At 42.9% G+C, this 15958-nt stretch overlaps 1 protein-coding gene and 1 long non-coding RNA gene across 6 annotated transcripts in view; one reads left to right on the forward strand and one right to left on the reverse strand.

Annotated features, from left to right (window-relative positions):
* PSD3 (pleckstrin and Sec7 domain containing 3) overlaps positions 1–15958 on the forward strand; it is a 575483-nt gene that overhangs the window by 36667 nt on the left and 522858 nt on the right. The window lies entirely within an intron of this gene.
* Positions 1–15958, reverse strand: part of LOC131384139 (uncharacterized) — a 52739-nt gene that overhangs the window by 4594 nt on the left and 32187 nt on the right. The window contains exons 5-6 of the long non-coding RNA XR_009214703.1: positions 7053–7120; positions 6771–6941 (exon numbers count right to left, since the gene is read on the reverse strand). This is a non-coding gene — a long non-coding RNA (uncharacterized LOC131384139). The remainder of the gene's footprint in view (positions 1–6770; positions 6942–7052; positions 7121–15958) is intronic.

Consider the following 15958-nt stretch of genomic DNA (forward strand, 5'->3'; position numbering starts at 1 on the left):
GGAATCTGGAGTCGTATGTCCTAACATCAAATCCTATGAGCCTAAAGATCTTGAGGAAATTCTCTTTCCTTTCTGAGGCTCTGTTTCTGCCTCAGGACACCGTGACAGTTGGGAGAGAATGTGAGTGGCTAGCTCCTGGCTCACGGGAGGTCTTCAGCCCACTTGTTTAATTCCTTATCTTTTTCTGTATTTTCTAAGCCTCTTAGCCATTATTTCCTTGACAGGTGGGGATATGGGCATGGACATAGATTGTGAAGCCCACTGCATTTTTGTGACTAGTTCTTTTTCTGCTCAAAACGGTCATTCTGGCACACTTCCAAGACCCAGAAATGACAGAATCATTTTAATTAGAACACTTTCTTTTTTCTAATTTGCAAATTGCAGTTCTCAAAGGCTAACTTAGCAGAGCTGACATGGCCTCCTTGACCTACATTATAAGTAATGAGCTCTTGATCTAAGAATTAATGCAGTCTCCATCATGAGTTGATTGGCGTGTTTGAACAAAAGTGTTATGTTTTCAAAGCCCTGGCTTATAGGAGACTTTCAACTTTCTGTTGAAAAGTGGTTGGAACTAGCAATTTTAATTGCTCCATTCCTTCCCTTGTCATGATTGGTTTTTATTAATGGGTTTGTCAGTTAACAGGTTTCACTGTAAGTGGCAGGGATGGGATTCCAGTCAGGGAATCTGGCTTCAGACTCGATTTTGCCATGCCGCTCTGTGTCTCAATAATCAATGCAGGCTCAGGAGGCCGAGGAGAGAAAATAACCTATGTTTTTACATTTTCATTAGAGGAGAGAATAAAGACATCTTCACTATTGTCTTTTTTTGTTTTGTTGTTTTTGAGACAAGGTCTTAGTCTGTCACCCAGGTTAGACTACATTGGAGCAATCATGGCTCACAGCAGCCTCAAACTCCTGGGCTCAAGTGATCCTCCTGCCTTGGCCTCCCAAGTAGCTTGGACTACAGACATGCACCACTATGTCTGGCTAATTTTTTTTAAATTTTGCAGAGGTATGGTCTTGCTATGTTAACTCGGCTGATCCTGAACTTCTGGCCTCAAGCAGTTCTCCTGCCGTGGTCTTCCAGAGCACTGGGATTACAGGTGTGGGCTGCTGTGCCCGGCACATCATCCTTTCTCATAGATTGTAAAGGCACATGAAGGTCTTAGAAGCACAGGGAGCTCATTCAAACATACGGCTTAGATTTAAGGGATTTCTGACCTCTTCCTTGTATGTAGGACTATGATGATGGGAGATAGTCTCCCTTCTCCACCTTGCAAGATATCACCTCCTTTTGGAGCCTATTATGGGATGACTTGTGTCCTCCTCAAAATTCTCATATTAAATTCCTAACCCCGAGTACCTCCAAATGTGACTGTATTTGGCTATAGGGCCTTTAAGGAGGTAATTAAGGTAAAATGAGGTCATTAGGTAAAATTAGATAGGGCTTTAAAGAGGTAATTAAGGTAAAATGAGGTCATATTGGACCCTAATCCAGCATGACTGCTGTCCTTATAAAGAGATTAGGACACAGGCCACAGAGAGACTGAGGGGTGACCCTGTGAGGATAGAGCAAGAAGGCAGCAAGCCAAGGAGAGAGGCTTCAGAAGAAACCAAACCTGCCAATGCCTTGATCTTGGCCTTCTAGTCTCCAGAGCTGTGAGAAAATCAACTTCTGTTGCTTAAGTCACCCAGTCTGTGGTGTTTTGTTATGGCAGCCCTAGCAAACAAATACAGAACCTAAAGAGCTCTACCAAATCCATGTAAAATGAGGAAGCTTGATTAAGATTCCTTGCTTCCCTGCTCGTATAGAATCCATTGGATTCTAACAGTGAGAGTTCTATTTTGTGAATGAGGCTGCTTAGTGCTTCACAAGCAAAGTGTATCTCTATGGCAGTCAACTCAGCATTTCACAGTTCTCGTGTTTATTGGCCATCTTGATAACTTGGAGTCTCCGTCTCCCTTGCTTCTCTCTCATTTCTCTTCCACGGATATACAAGCTAGCACTTTGGCAGTTAAACTGCTTTGAGTACATAAAGTGTTAATTCAGCAGCTGAGCCCCCTTTCATTATTTTATCCATATATTTGTGCAAGCTTAATGGTTTTTACCATTTACCATGCTCAAGGCTGTAAACCATTTCTCCAGGAATCTGACTTTCAAAGGTGCAGTCTTTAAATGAGGATTGCCCTTGTAAAAGGTCCCATAAAAATCATCTTTAGGTGCTCTTAACCACCAAGTTGATATGTCGGCCAGGACTCTGCAGCCTGTAGGAGAGGGTGGGGCCACCTCTCTTTAAAGAGCCAAAGAGGAGGTTGGTTCCATTGTCCTACCAGGCTCCCTGGCATTCAGATTTATTTCAGCCCCAAAGGGCAGCCGTGAAGCTTGGCCTCACCCTGGCTGCCAACCGTGGCAGAGGCTTCAAGAGGATGAATTCAAAACTGTCTGCCCTGGCTCTTTGAAGTCTTTGGATGTGAACATACTCCTTGTTTCTAGGTTTGGGCAAGCCAGGAATGCCGACAGGTTGGTCAGTGGAGCTGCTGAAGAGGCAAAGGTAGAAGGTGCATTTTCATGCTGCTTCATTAAAAAAAAAAAAAAAATCTAGCGAGGAGACACTCAATAGCCAAACGTAGCTGTGAGTAGGCATCACCTGATGGCAGGGGCCTCCAACTCGGAGGCCCACCTGGCCACTGCAACAGGCTCCTGTGCAGCGTGAGATGCTAGCTTCTGCCTGGGGCACAGACACCATGTCGTCCTTGTTCTAATGCACACACATTCTTAGGGAGGAGAGGGATAGGTGTCTGCTTTGTTCATTGACATCATTCAACACATCCCTACTGAGTACCCATGTTGTGCCAGATATGACATAAGGTGTGGCAGAACAGCAATTAACAGACAAACTTGGTCCCTGACCCTGGGGCTTGATGGTGTAGTTGTAAAGGAAGCAAAGGTTGTGTTTCCCTCCCCAAAAACTCAAACTCTATAGCTCCCTCTTCTTTGTCCTTTCCTCCATTCATTTATCCCCTCCACTTTCTTACCTCCTGGAGGTTTGCATCCTAGAAAGAAGGCTGCAGGAAGAGAGTGACACTTATCCTAGGGCATGAATCCCTAATGGTGGAATTTTATCATCTGACTAGAAGATATTTTATAATAAATGAGCATCTTGTAGCCTCTCCAAGGCAGGGGTTCTGCATCCTTTGCTTGCGGTGAAATCTATGCAATGCATTACTGTACCCTGGAGGCCACATGGAGGCCACATGAAGGCTGTCCCAGGGCACAGAGAACTGCAGAGTTAGAGAGGGACCTCCAGGCTTGCAAATCAGCAGTGCATTTTATCATCAGCAAATCAACAGCTGAGTGGCACTGAATTTCTCTGCCGAGGCTCTTAAGCACCTGGCTTAGTTCCTGCTTCCTGCAAAGAGATTTATGTCCCTGTGTAACAGAGGAATAAGAGGCCTGCTGGCAGTGAGCCCCAGAGAGGGAGTGGGATTTGCAGAGGATACACTGATAAATGTAATTGCTGGAAGCTGTTGGTCCCAGGGCTGCCAGCCCTAAGATTTAACCCCTAACTCTCCAGGTAGTATATGGTACAACCCACTCTCGATGCGAGACACGTGTTCACCTGAGATGCAAACTTGAGAATTTTGCTGCTGTCACTACCCAGTTTAAGGCCTTTTCTTCCACTGCAGGACAAACTAACTATTTCACTTGCCAAGGCCTCAATGATGTAAGCTTCATTATTAAATACTGTTTAGCAGTGTCGACAGTATTTCTTTGAAACTTCTTTTGTTAGCTTTAACAAAACCTCATCAAATCTTACTGAAAGGATTGGCATCTGGAGCTTTATTTGGTAATCCAACGTTGCATCAACTCAGAAGACAAAGGAGCTTGAGCTTGTCTTGGAAACTCAAGGCAAAGTTATACTTGGGCATTTCAAAAGGCAGAAAGAAATGGTAAGGAATACAGTGCCAAGATTGAGTAAGAATAGGCATGGCCCTTTGTTGAGCCTGACCTCAGCCAGATGCATGATGCTGGGAACTTAACTCATTTGTTGAATGATTAAGTGATGGCCCAATAAGGGAAATCGGTTGGTGCTAAAATGATGAAAAGGTCAGAAGTATAAGATCTAGTTACTGGCTGGGCATGGTGGCTTAGCCTGTAATCCCAACACGTTGGGAGACTGAGGCGGGCAGATCACGAGGTCAGGAGTTCGAGACCATCCTGGTCCGTATGGTGAAACCCCGTCTCTACTAAAAATACAAAAATTAGCCAGGTGTGGTGGCATGTGCCTGTAGTCCCAGCTACTCGGGAGGCTGAGGCAGAAGAATCGCTTGAACCCCAGAGGCAGAGGTTGCAGTGAGCTGAGATCAGGCCACAGCACTCTGCCTGGGCAACAGAGCGAGACTCCATCTCAAAACACCACCAACAACAAAAGATCTAGTTACTTCACCCTTGTTCTATACAATGTTTTCTTGTTTCTTATTGTGTAATCCCTGTAAGAGTTCACTTCCCCGAACTTGACTTGAAATTAATTTCAACCGGCCAGGCGCAGTGGCTCACATCTGTAATCCCAGGACTTTGGGAGGCCGAGGTGGGTGGATCACGAGGTCAAGAGATGGAGACCATCCTGGCCAACATGGTGAAACCCCACCTCTACTAAAAATACAAAAAATTAGCTGGGCGTGGTGGCAGGTGCCTGTAGTCCCAGCTGCTCAGGAGGCTGAGGCAGGAGAATCACTTGAACCTGGGAGGCGGAGCTTGCAGTGAGCCGAGATGGCGCCACTGCACTCCAGCCTGGCGACTGAGCAAGACTCTGTCTCAAAAAAAAAAAAAAAAAAAAAGAAATTAATTTCAACCATCCTTGGTAATCATCTATTGGGAGCAGAGGACAAGGGATGATGGTTATAGCCAGAAAGGAGATTTAAAAGAAATGACTTGAGAATCTAGTGATGATTAGACGTAATGGAAGCCCTGAATTCAACTGGGAATAAAAACACTTACCTGACAGATTATTGTTAGGATTTAATGAGAAAGTTCATAAAACATCTAGTGGAATGCTAGGACCTAGGAGGTGACCCACAAATGTTAACAGCATCTCCACCCTCCCAACACTGGCTGATTTTTGGCTGAATCAGATGGCTGGATTGTTTTACTTCCTTCCATTTGTAGGATTTCCTTCCCCTTTAAATGGAGAAGGTGTTCCTGAAGTAAGGGATAATTACTTATTGTCATTCTCTAAAGAGATCTAATCTTTGCTAGAGCAAAGAATTTCGTAATCACTTGGGTAAACTTCTGTAGAATCAGTCCTAGAAACCAGCTACTGAGAACTGCCGCTTTCAAGAGATCTGTGCTGTTGCTTAGAAATGCCTATTGTTTGTGCAGGAAAGAAGCTTGGCTGTGTTCAAGGGAGGCTGGCTACTGTCAGTCTCACCTCCCTTAACACTTTTGTTAAATTCAAAATGAGAGATATATGAGAGGGATATGCAGGTCCCTTGTCAACTTTTTCTATTGTCTTGTGAATCTCTTGGTTTCATATCATATTCTCCTTGAAATTTTCCCTTTACTGACTGTCCAAACATTCAAGGCTTTCACAATTTGGATATTACTTTATTACTTTTCTTTTTCTTTTTCTTTCTTTCTGGGTTTTTGTTTTTTGGTTTTGGGTTTTTTTGTTTGTTTGTTTGTTTGTTTGTTTGTTTTTTTATGGAGTCTTGCTCTGTCACCCCGGCTGAAGTGCGATGGCGTGATTTTGGTTCACTGCAACCTCTGCCTCCAGGATTCAAGCAATTCTCCTGCCTTAGCCTCCGGAGTAGCTGAGACTACAGGTGTGCACCACCACACCCAGCTAATTTTTGTATTTTTAGTAGAGATGGGTTTCATTATGTTGGCCAGGATGGTGTTGATCTCCTGACCTCCTGATCCGCCCGCCTCGGCCTCCCAAAGTGCTGGGATTACAGGCTTGATCCGCCATGCCCAGCCTGGACATTACTTTTCTTAAAAGTCTCATCTCCATCCCACCTTGGAACATGCTTAAGCCTTCACATTTTTCTATATAAACTTTCCCGTCTCTCCACCAAACTCCTGTTCATCCTTGAAGAATCTCTTCTGTGAAGCTTTATGGTACCACCGAACAAAGTTCTCACAGCACTTCCATAGTTCCTTCAATCTCACAGTACATTTGTGTTTTAATTATATTTGTATGTCTTTGTTCGCATTAGACGACAAACCCCTAGAAACAATTACCTGGCATTAAAAGTCTCGGTGACTAGATTAAGGACTATGGAATGACTTATAGTGAAAAAGAACAAAAGATACTTTACATTTAATATCTGTAGTAGATGCTTTCTAGGATATAATTGATATAATCTTATTTAATCTATTCAACAATCATGTAGGGATTAACACGTTTAATCAGTCAATGGGCTTAAAGGTAGAGTGATTTATTTAGACTAATTAAGGAAGAGCCTAGAATTGAATCCTGTCTGATGCTCCAAAGCTCAGGCTCTTGCATTACACCAGGCTGGCTCAGGAAAGGGCAATTATATAATCAAAGATACAGGCTGGCATTAGTAAACAGTGTGGATTGAGGAGAAAAAGCAGCTAGGAGACCGGAGCAGTAATTCAATTGTAAGGCAATGAGGGCCTAAATAAAATTAATAAATAGAGAACAATCAATGAAAGCGATAGATACTGATAAGGAGGAGCCACATGGAAAGGCCATGAAAACGAAAAGCAGAATCATAGAGGTCATCAGTGTAGCACAGCATCTTACTTGCTTCTGACTGTGGCTGAACCAGAGTTGAGGTGGGTGGCTCTGCGGCCTGTGCAGTAGGGGCAGGCAGAGCACAGTCCTGGGGCTGGACTCTCAGAGGAAGGTGCTCTGGGCCCTGGAGCTGGAATTGCTACTCAGCAGCTTGTTGAGCAGAAAACAAAGACTCAGATCCTGCAGAAAATATCATAAAGCAGTTAAAGCCTGTCTTAGTCTATTTTGTGCTGCTGTAACAAAATACCACAGTCTAGGTAATTTATGTTGAACAGAAATGTATTGGCTCACCATTCTGGAGGCTGAGAAGTCCAAGACCAAAGGACTGGCATCTGGTAAGGGCCTTCTTGCTGTGTCATCTGTGGCAAAAGGGGAAATGGCAAAAGAAGGAGCCTACTCTCAAAAGCCCTTTTATTAAGGCATTAAACCCACTCGTGAGTGTGGAGCTCTTATTGCTTAACCACCTCTTAAAAACCCCATCTCCCAATACCATTCCATTGGCAATTTAACTTCAGCATAACTTTTGGATGGGACAAACACTCAAACCATAGAAACGCCTTTTCAAGATTTCATAAAATATGTGGTCATGGTGTTTCTCCCAACAACTCTAAACCTAAAGGTAACCTGCAAAAGTAATAGATTGGACCCCAATCTACTAGTTTCTTTCCCAGCCAGAATTTTTTAAGTTCACAGGGGATATTGACAACTGTACAGAAAGTGCAGCACATCAGCCCTCCAAAAACACTAACAGATGAGAGAGTTGTTCATGAGCTCTGTTCAGCTGAATATCATAGTATGTATGGAAAGGTTTTTGACCTTGAACTACCACTAAAACTGTTTCAAAATCTGTTTGTATAGCATGATTCTACGCGTACAAATTTTTACCACAGCCATTTTTGCCAAATATCCTATTTGCCAGTCTATCATATTTGGCAAAATGTGTGGTCTGATGCTAAACATGGAATTATCTCTTGGTTAGTATGCTTCAAGTCTTGGGTCTTTACAGGAATTCTACTCTTTTCTGTTCTGCCAATTTTTTATAAACCTCTTCTTTCTGTAAGGTCAAAGTAGTTTATGGATAAGAACCAGATTACTGGGGAGAGGAGGTAGGTTGAATTGAGGAACATTTCTTTTTGTCAGTACCTCCAGCCTATTTGTATTGTTGGCCAGCTCACTGGTACAATTAATGTTTTTGATTTTATAACGATGGAAGTTGTGTTTAACTGGAGATGAGAGCAATTAATTTTTTTCTTATGAAGTTGTACTTTCTTTTTAGGAAGGACAATTTTTTCATAAGTACTTCAATTAAAAAAGGGAGAGAATTGAAGTTTTGGCAGCAAACTCAAACATTGTAAGTGAAATTAAGATGCCCAAGTCTGTGCTCAATGGCATTGTATGGATTTACGATATGCCTTCAAGCTCTTCATGAATTCAGTTATTTTGAATTCAGCTGTATTTCAGTGACCAAGACAAAAGCATTTTTGTGAGGTGCTTTTTGTTTATATCCCAGGACTTTATTTAGAAAAAAAACTGCACAAATTTCACTGGTATCCAGACATGGTCAACTTTATTGAAAAACAAAACACGAAAACCCCTACTTTGCTAGCACAAGATGTAAGTTTTTTGATATTTCAATCACTAATGTTCTTCTGTTACATATCATTTTCTTTACTTTCCATATAATGGACCTAGATTTAGTGTATCTGTCACTTTGGTTTTAAATGTCTGCCTGGGTTTGCTTGGAGAACATGTTGGGGACTTATCCTCATGTGGAAGCCATCACCCCACATTTCACTGAGCCTCTGGAAGGGAAACAATTTTGCAGAATGTAATTCTAGAAGCTGGGTCACCTGTGAAATCGCATTGGAATTTGATATCCTTAAGAAAAAAAAAGGAGCCTACAGGGACAAAATATCATATGTGCAATGTAGGACTCCAGACCTTTCCCTTCCCTTTTACTATGTAATGTTTTAAAAGCCACATGTTCATTCAGCTGTTTCTCATCAGTTTTGTTTTGTTCCCATATAAACACGTACACACAAAATAAAAACAATTTTAATAAAGAGAAATTGTTCTTTCTCTTAAAGTTTCTCTGATGGTGGAATTCGTGTAAAGCTCTGAATTATTAAAAAGTTAAAAAAAAATCCAAAATAGAATTTAAAACAAAATGCAGTTCTGATTGTGTCTTTTGTCTTGTCTCCCCTTTTCAAACACGTTCCTTCATTCTTTTAATCCTCTGTAAAGCCACATAGGAAAGGCACAATTTTGAAATAATATTAGCAATCAAGGACTGGTTTATTTTTAACAAGGATAAATAATGCGTCAGAAAACTTGTGCAGATTATATCAAAACAAAGAGGAATGCTGGTTTCTCAGAACGTGTTTGGACACATCCCTACTCTTGTCTCATCTATTTGAAAGCTGCCTAGGCATAGTTTAATGTGTTTATCTGATACATACTGACTTATACTTTTTAGCTGTCTTTGGGATAACCCAGGTAAGTGCAAGAGATGTAGCATTGCCAGTAGTTACAGCTTTGAAAAGTGACATAGCACACTGGAAAACATTTGCTTGCACTATTTGCACTGAATTTTATTTAAACGAAGCATGATCACCTGGATGTCCATAGAACTTTATAGCTTTGTGGTTTTCTTTTTTTTTTTTTTTTTTTTTTGAGGCGGAGTCTCGCTGTGTCGCCCAGACTGGAGTGCAGTGGTGCCATCTCAGCTCACTGCAAGCTCCGCCTCCCAGGTTCACGCCATTCTCCTGCCTCAGCCTCTCCGAGTAGCTGGGACTACAGGCACCCACCACCACACCCGGCTAATTTTTTGTATTTTTAGTAGAGATGGGGTTTCACCATGGTCTCAATCTCCTGACCTCGTGATCCGCCCGCCTCGGCCTCCCAAGGTGCTGGGATAACAAGCGTGAGCCACTGCGCCCGGCCAGCTTTGTGGTTTTCATACACATTCTCTCATTTAATCTTCACAAAGTGCATCCCTTTACCTTAAGTCTAAGGCCCAAGGAATTCTGACTCCACATATAACTAAAATGAGTATCATGCAACATTCCCTATGGCACTCCCATAGAAAGGATATCAGCTCGGCCACCTCCAGTTAGCTTTGTTCTTCTCTGAGTTAATTCATTTCCCAGTTTGCCTCTGGTTCACAGGAGGTAGTGGGCCATAAAAGTAGATGAAGAAGGTTGTATATAAAATGGGATCAAGGTTGGGTGTGGCGGCTTACGCCTGTAGTACCAGCACTTTGGGAGGCTGAGGCAGGAGGATTGCTTGAGCCCAGGAGTTGGAGACCAGCCTGGGCAACATAGTGAGACCATGTCTCTATAAAAAACACATTTAAAAATTAGCTGGATGTGGTGGTGTGCACCTATAGTCCCAGCTATTTGAGAGGCTGAGGCAAGAGGCTCACTGGAGCCTGGGAGTTCAAGGCTGCAATGTGCTATGATTGTGTCTCTGCACTCCAGCCTGGATGACAGAGTGAGACTCTGTCTCAAATAAATAAATAAAAATAAAATGGGATCAAGCTTCACAGTGTGTAGAATCTCGGAGTAAGAGACCTTCGATAACCTGTGCTCCAGGAACAACTCATGGACAACATTCCTGATTTCCTCCCTTTTCTGAAGGGATATTGTTCCTCATCAGTTAGCTTATTCAGTAAGCTCATACTTGCACCGATATATTCTGGTCCAAGCCACTGTGATCTCCCGCCTGGCTGATTGCAGCAGATTCTGAATCGTAAGCAGTCTTCCTGCTATCACTCTTGTCCTGCCCCAACACCCGTGCTTTATTCTCCACAGGGCAGAAAGTGATCTTTTAAAATGTAATCAGGCCAAGTTACTCATGGGCTTAAAATCCTCTAAGGTATCGCATCACAGTTAAAATCTAACTCCAGGCCAAATGCGGTGGCTCATGCCTATAATCCTAACACTTTGGGAGGCAGAGACAGGTGGATCACTTGAGCGCAGGAGTTCGAGACCACCCTGGGCAACATGGCAAGACCCCGTCTCTACAAAACATACAAAAATTAGCCAGGGTGGTGGCACGTGCCTGTGGTAGCCCCAGCTGCTTGGAAGGCTGAGCGGGGAGGATCACTTGAGCCCAAGAGGTTAAGGCTGCAGTGAGCCAAGATCACGCCGCTACACTCCAGCCCGAGCAACAAAGCGAGACCCTGTCTCAATAAATAAATAAATAAAATAAAATCTAACTGCAAAAGCCTTACCATGGCCTCTGAGGCCTAGGGCCCTGGCTCTTGCCTGTCTTCCTTAAATGCTCTGCACTGACCATCTGGATGTTCTTGCTGTCCTTCCAACGTACCAAGCTTGTTCCCATTTCGCAACTCATGCTGTCTTTTCCTTCTGCCTGAAAGGCTGTTTCCGTTCATGTTTGTGTGGTGCATTCCCTCATTCATTTAGGTTGGTGCCCAGATATCATCTTCTTACACTATCCTAACTAAAATAAATACCCCCCAACCCTTGAGTCACTGACAAACCCTTGACCTCCTTCATTTTTCTTCACAGTTCTTATTGTTCCTTGATACCATATAATACGTTTATTTGTGCAGATGTTTACTGTCGGCCTTCTGCACTAGACTTTAAGTCCCATGATGGAGGGGACTTTTCTCCTTCATTCTTCACTATTTCCCAGTGTTGTTGCATAGTAGGTATTCTGTGAATATATATTAATGACAGGAATAAATTAATTATTAGAAAAATTCTCTTTCCATTTGAAGGCTGAGTTTATGTGGGGTGAGAGATGACCGTAAGACTCCATCACTGGGTAATTGAAAGAATGATGGAAATGGGACATCAGGAGCCACAGGTCTGAAGGGTTGGCAGAGACAAGATATTGTCCAGTAGACTCCCTTAGCCTAGAGAAAGAGTTTGATGAAGACCTCTAGGTCATATAGCAAGCATATCAGGGACTGGAGTCCATGTCTTCTGAGTTCCCTGGCTGGTGTTCTTTCCATGACATCATAGCATCTCTAAGAGTCAGGAGGAGGAGATGAAGTCAGGATACAGAAAAGTAGTTAATGGAAGATGATAAATTCCGCTTGGGACTTGCTGAGCTTGAGTTGTCACTGGGACATGCAAATTCAGATATCATGTGCTGTTAGAATGAAAAACTGAAGCCCAGAAATGAGCACAGATACATGCACTGATTTTGTAATTGAAACTATGGAAAAAGATTTTCAAGGGTAAACAGGAAAAAGTAAGAAAAAGAAGAGTGGGGAGAAGAATGCGAAGGCTCTAACCTTTGCGTATGAAAGATGTTTGCAGAGAAAAAAGGATTCCCATGGTCTCACAAAGCCAAGGAAAAAAACGTCAGTCGAGGAAAAGTCAAGTGAGACAAGCACTAGCAGGAGGAAAGCAGTTTCGGCAGTGTGGAGTTAAAGGTCAAATTGCTGGGGATTAAGATAATGAAGATGAGGGGGCTTAGTGATTAAGAGCTCTAGAGTTGAACTGCCTGGATTTGGAGCCAGACTTCAGCATTTACTGTCTGTCCTTGGGCAAGATTTTAAATCTATCTATGCCTTATTGCCTCATATACTAAACAGGAATAAAACTAGTACCCATCACATAAAGGTGTTATGAGAAATAAATGAGATAACCTATTTTAATTGCTTAGCCCGGTGTCTAACACATAATAACTACTCAATAAATTTAGGTATTATTTCTCTTGATAGAAGTGTGGGATCTAAGGGCCAGGCTCACACCTTCACCTTCACGGCACCTTAGGAGGTCAAAATGGGAGGTTCACTTGAGCCCAGTAGTTTGACGCCAGCCTGGGCAACATGGTGAGACCCTGTTACTACAAAAAAAATTTAAAAATTAGCTGGCATGGTTGTACATGCTTGTGGTTTCAGCTATTCAGGAGGCTGAGACAGGGGGATTGCTCAAGCCCATGAGGTTAAGACTGCAGTGAACCCTTTGCACCACTGCACTGCAGCCTGGGCAACAGAAAGAGACCCTGTCTTTTTCTTTTTTTTTTTTTTAAGACGGAGTCTCACCCTTTCACCCAGGCCAGACTACAGTGGCGCTATGTCGGCTCACTGCAAGCTCCGCCTCCCAGGTTCACGCCATTCTCCTGCCTCAGCCTCCCAAGTAGCTGGGATTACAGGCGCCCACCACCACACCCAGCTAATTTTTTGTATTTTTAGTAGAGACAGGGTTTCACCATGTTAGCCAGGATGGTCTTGATCTCCTGACCTTGTGATCCGCCTGCTTCGGCCTCCCAAAGTGCTGGGATTACAGGCATGAGCCACCGTGCCCGGCTGAGACCCTGTCTTAAATAAACAAATAGATAGATAGATAAATAGATAAATAAATAAATGTGGGGTCTAGGGGGAATAGAAAGGTAAGACATAAATTTGAAAGATTAACAGGGTCAAGGGAAGACTTCTTTTGAGTGATAAAAGTCCTGTAAAGAAAGAAAAAGGGACCCCAAATTAAGGCAAAGTGGTTAGTTTTAAGGAAAAGAAATTAGATGGTAAGAGAGGAACATAAAACAGATTAGAGGGATGAGAGGAGCTCTGGAAAGTCTGATAAAGAGAAATGTATTCTAAAGTCGCCTTGTTAGATCAGTTCATAGCCCAGCTTATTAAGAGCTTTTGAGTCCCTCTTTCTGACACGCCACATGTTGGCTGATAATTCCAACAATCTGAGGTGATATGGTTTGATAAGCACTGCACAGGGCTAAGGATAGATCAGGATTCAAGGATTAGTTAGGGTTTCCAAGAGAAACAGAACCAACAGAATCAATAGAAGATTTTATATGTAAATAATCTATAATATAAAATTTTCTTCTAAAATTATATATATACACTTTTAATATGTATATAACTTTAATATATATTAATGTCTATATGACTATATATAAATATATATACAGAGATTTATTATGGGAATTGTCTTATGTGATTATGGAGGCCAAAAAGTCTCATGATCCACTGTCTGCAAAGTGGAGAACCAAGAAAGCTGGTGGTGTAATTCAGTCCAAGTCCAGAGGCCTGAGAATCAGGAACCCATGGTGCAAGTTCTATTCCGAGTGTGAAGACCCAGAAACTAGAAGCACCAATGTCCAAATGCAGCAGAACAGGATGTCCCAGCCTGAACAGGATGTCCCAGCCTATACAGAGAGGGAACTCACTCGTCCTTTGCCTTTTTGTTCTCTTCGGGCCCTCACCAAACTGGATGACGGCCACTCATAATGGTGAGGATGATTTTCTGTACTCAGTCTACCAATTTGAATATGAATCTCTTCTGGACACACCCTCACAGACAGCCAGAAATAATTTTTTACCAGCCATGTAGCATCCCTTAGTCCGGTCAATTTAATACATGAAATCGTCCATCACAAATCCTTCCAGCAACCATAGGAAAGCCCCTGTAAGTTGCCACAGATCTATCATTTCACACAGTCTGGAATCCCAGGGTTGGAAGGTGTCTGAAAGGCCATGTGGCCCAATGTCACCCAAATTCCCTGGACAGCGTCTCCAGCAGCCAGTTTTGTATCAGCTGTATTTGGACAGTGTCCCCACTCGTGGCTCTCGGCATCTTGCAAGCAGACTTTTCTTTCTCAGGTCAGATTCTTCAGCACAGAAAGTTCTACCATTGATTTGCCATAGGGCCTGAAATTGCCATTTCCAATCATTCCTCAGGCTTAAGTGATAGAAATATCCTTTTAAACCACAAATACGTTACCTGGCAATAGAGTAAGGACTGTAAGAGAGTCCTTTGGCAGTCATATGGGATGAACCCAAGGATAGGTAAATTCTAATTAGTGGTGGGAGTAGGGGCTAGGACACAGGGGATGCTGAAGACAATAAGACATGGCTAAAAGGGTCAATCCTGGGGAGTTGCAACATGAATACACAGGATATTCAGAAGAAGATTAATGTTGAAGTCAAATTCATCCTTCTTCACATCTTTGGCCTCTTCTGGCCCTAGATGAGTATTGAGGTGAACTAATGTCTAAAGAAGAGCCCTGGTCTGATTGATTACCACCACATACAAGAGGACATTTCAATGACTGGCAATGAGATAATCCATTTAATTCATTATAAAGTACTCAGCTTGGGGTTCATGAATCTGGTCTAAGTGAGGATAGCTGAAGGCATTCTCAGTTTACCCATGGATGAGATTTCCAGCCCAAGCCACATAACCCTACCACAATCCAGATGGAGTCCAGCCCATTCACTCCATCTGCAGCACTCTCTGAGCTCAGATGGTTTGCTTATCTCTGTGTTTCTTTAGTACTTTGTGTTTCCTTATCTGTAAAATACTTTACCTATTAGAATGCAGAGAGCTGGATTAGAGGATCTCTGGTGGGTTTTTCCACTTCTAAATTGTATGATATCAGCTATGGGACCTCCAAGACTTGAGAGGTCAATGACAGGAGGCAGGTCTAAAGGAGCTTCAAAATTTCAAGCTAGGACAGACTTAGGGTTGGAGGGGAAGGCAGGGGACTGGGCATGAACTGCCACTTCCTGGTAAGCAGCTGTTTTCACTGAGATTGCATAAGCATTGGGGGCCACTGGGGAAGTTGACAAGATTCGGGGAGATCTAAAGCTCTCCACAAGCAACTCCTTGAGCCATTCTGAAAATAGTTCCAGGTGGGCGATGTGGTTAATTCCTTCACCTGTGCATTGCCGGCAATCTCCGTCCTCCTTTCTGTATTAGGAAACTAAAAGGCTCGGCAGTGGTAATTTGAACATTGCAATGGCCATTAGAAAATACATATTTTTTGGCTGGGCATGGTGACTCATGCTTGTAATCCCAGCACTTTGGGAGGCTGAGGCATGCAGATCACTTTAGTCCAGGAGTTCAAGACTAGCCTGGGCAACATGGTGAAACCCTCCCTCTACTAAAAATACAAAAATTAGCCAGGCATAATGGTATGCACCTGTAATCCCAGTGGCTTGAGTGGCTGAGGCAGAAGAATGGCTTGAACTCGGGAGGTGGAGGTTGCAGTGAGCTGAGATCGGGCCATAGCACTCCAGGCTGGGCAAAAGAGTGAGACCCAGTCCCCCCCAGCCCCCCCAAAAAAAGTATACCTGTTTTCATTGGGATATTTTGGTCATCACTATATGCACTCATATTCTCTTCTACCTGAGTGTATAATGTTGGTTAACATTTGGCCAAAAAAACCATAACTTTGGGAGGCGGAGGTGTTAGGATTGCTTG

Source organism: Hylobates moloch, unplaced genomic scaffold (assembly GCF_009828535.3).
Source record: "Hylobates moloch isolate HMO894 unplaced genomic scaffold, HMol_V3 SCAFFOLD_8, whole genome shotgun sequence".
NCBI lineage: Eukaryota > Metazoa > Chordata > Mammalia > Primates > Hylobatidae > Hylobates > Hylobates moloch.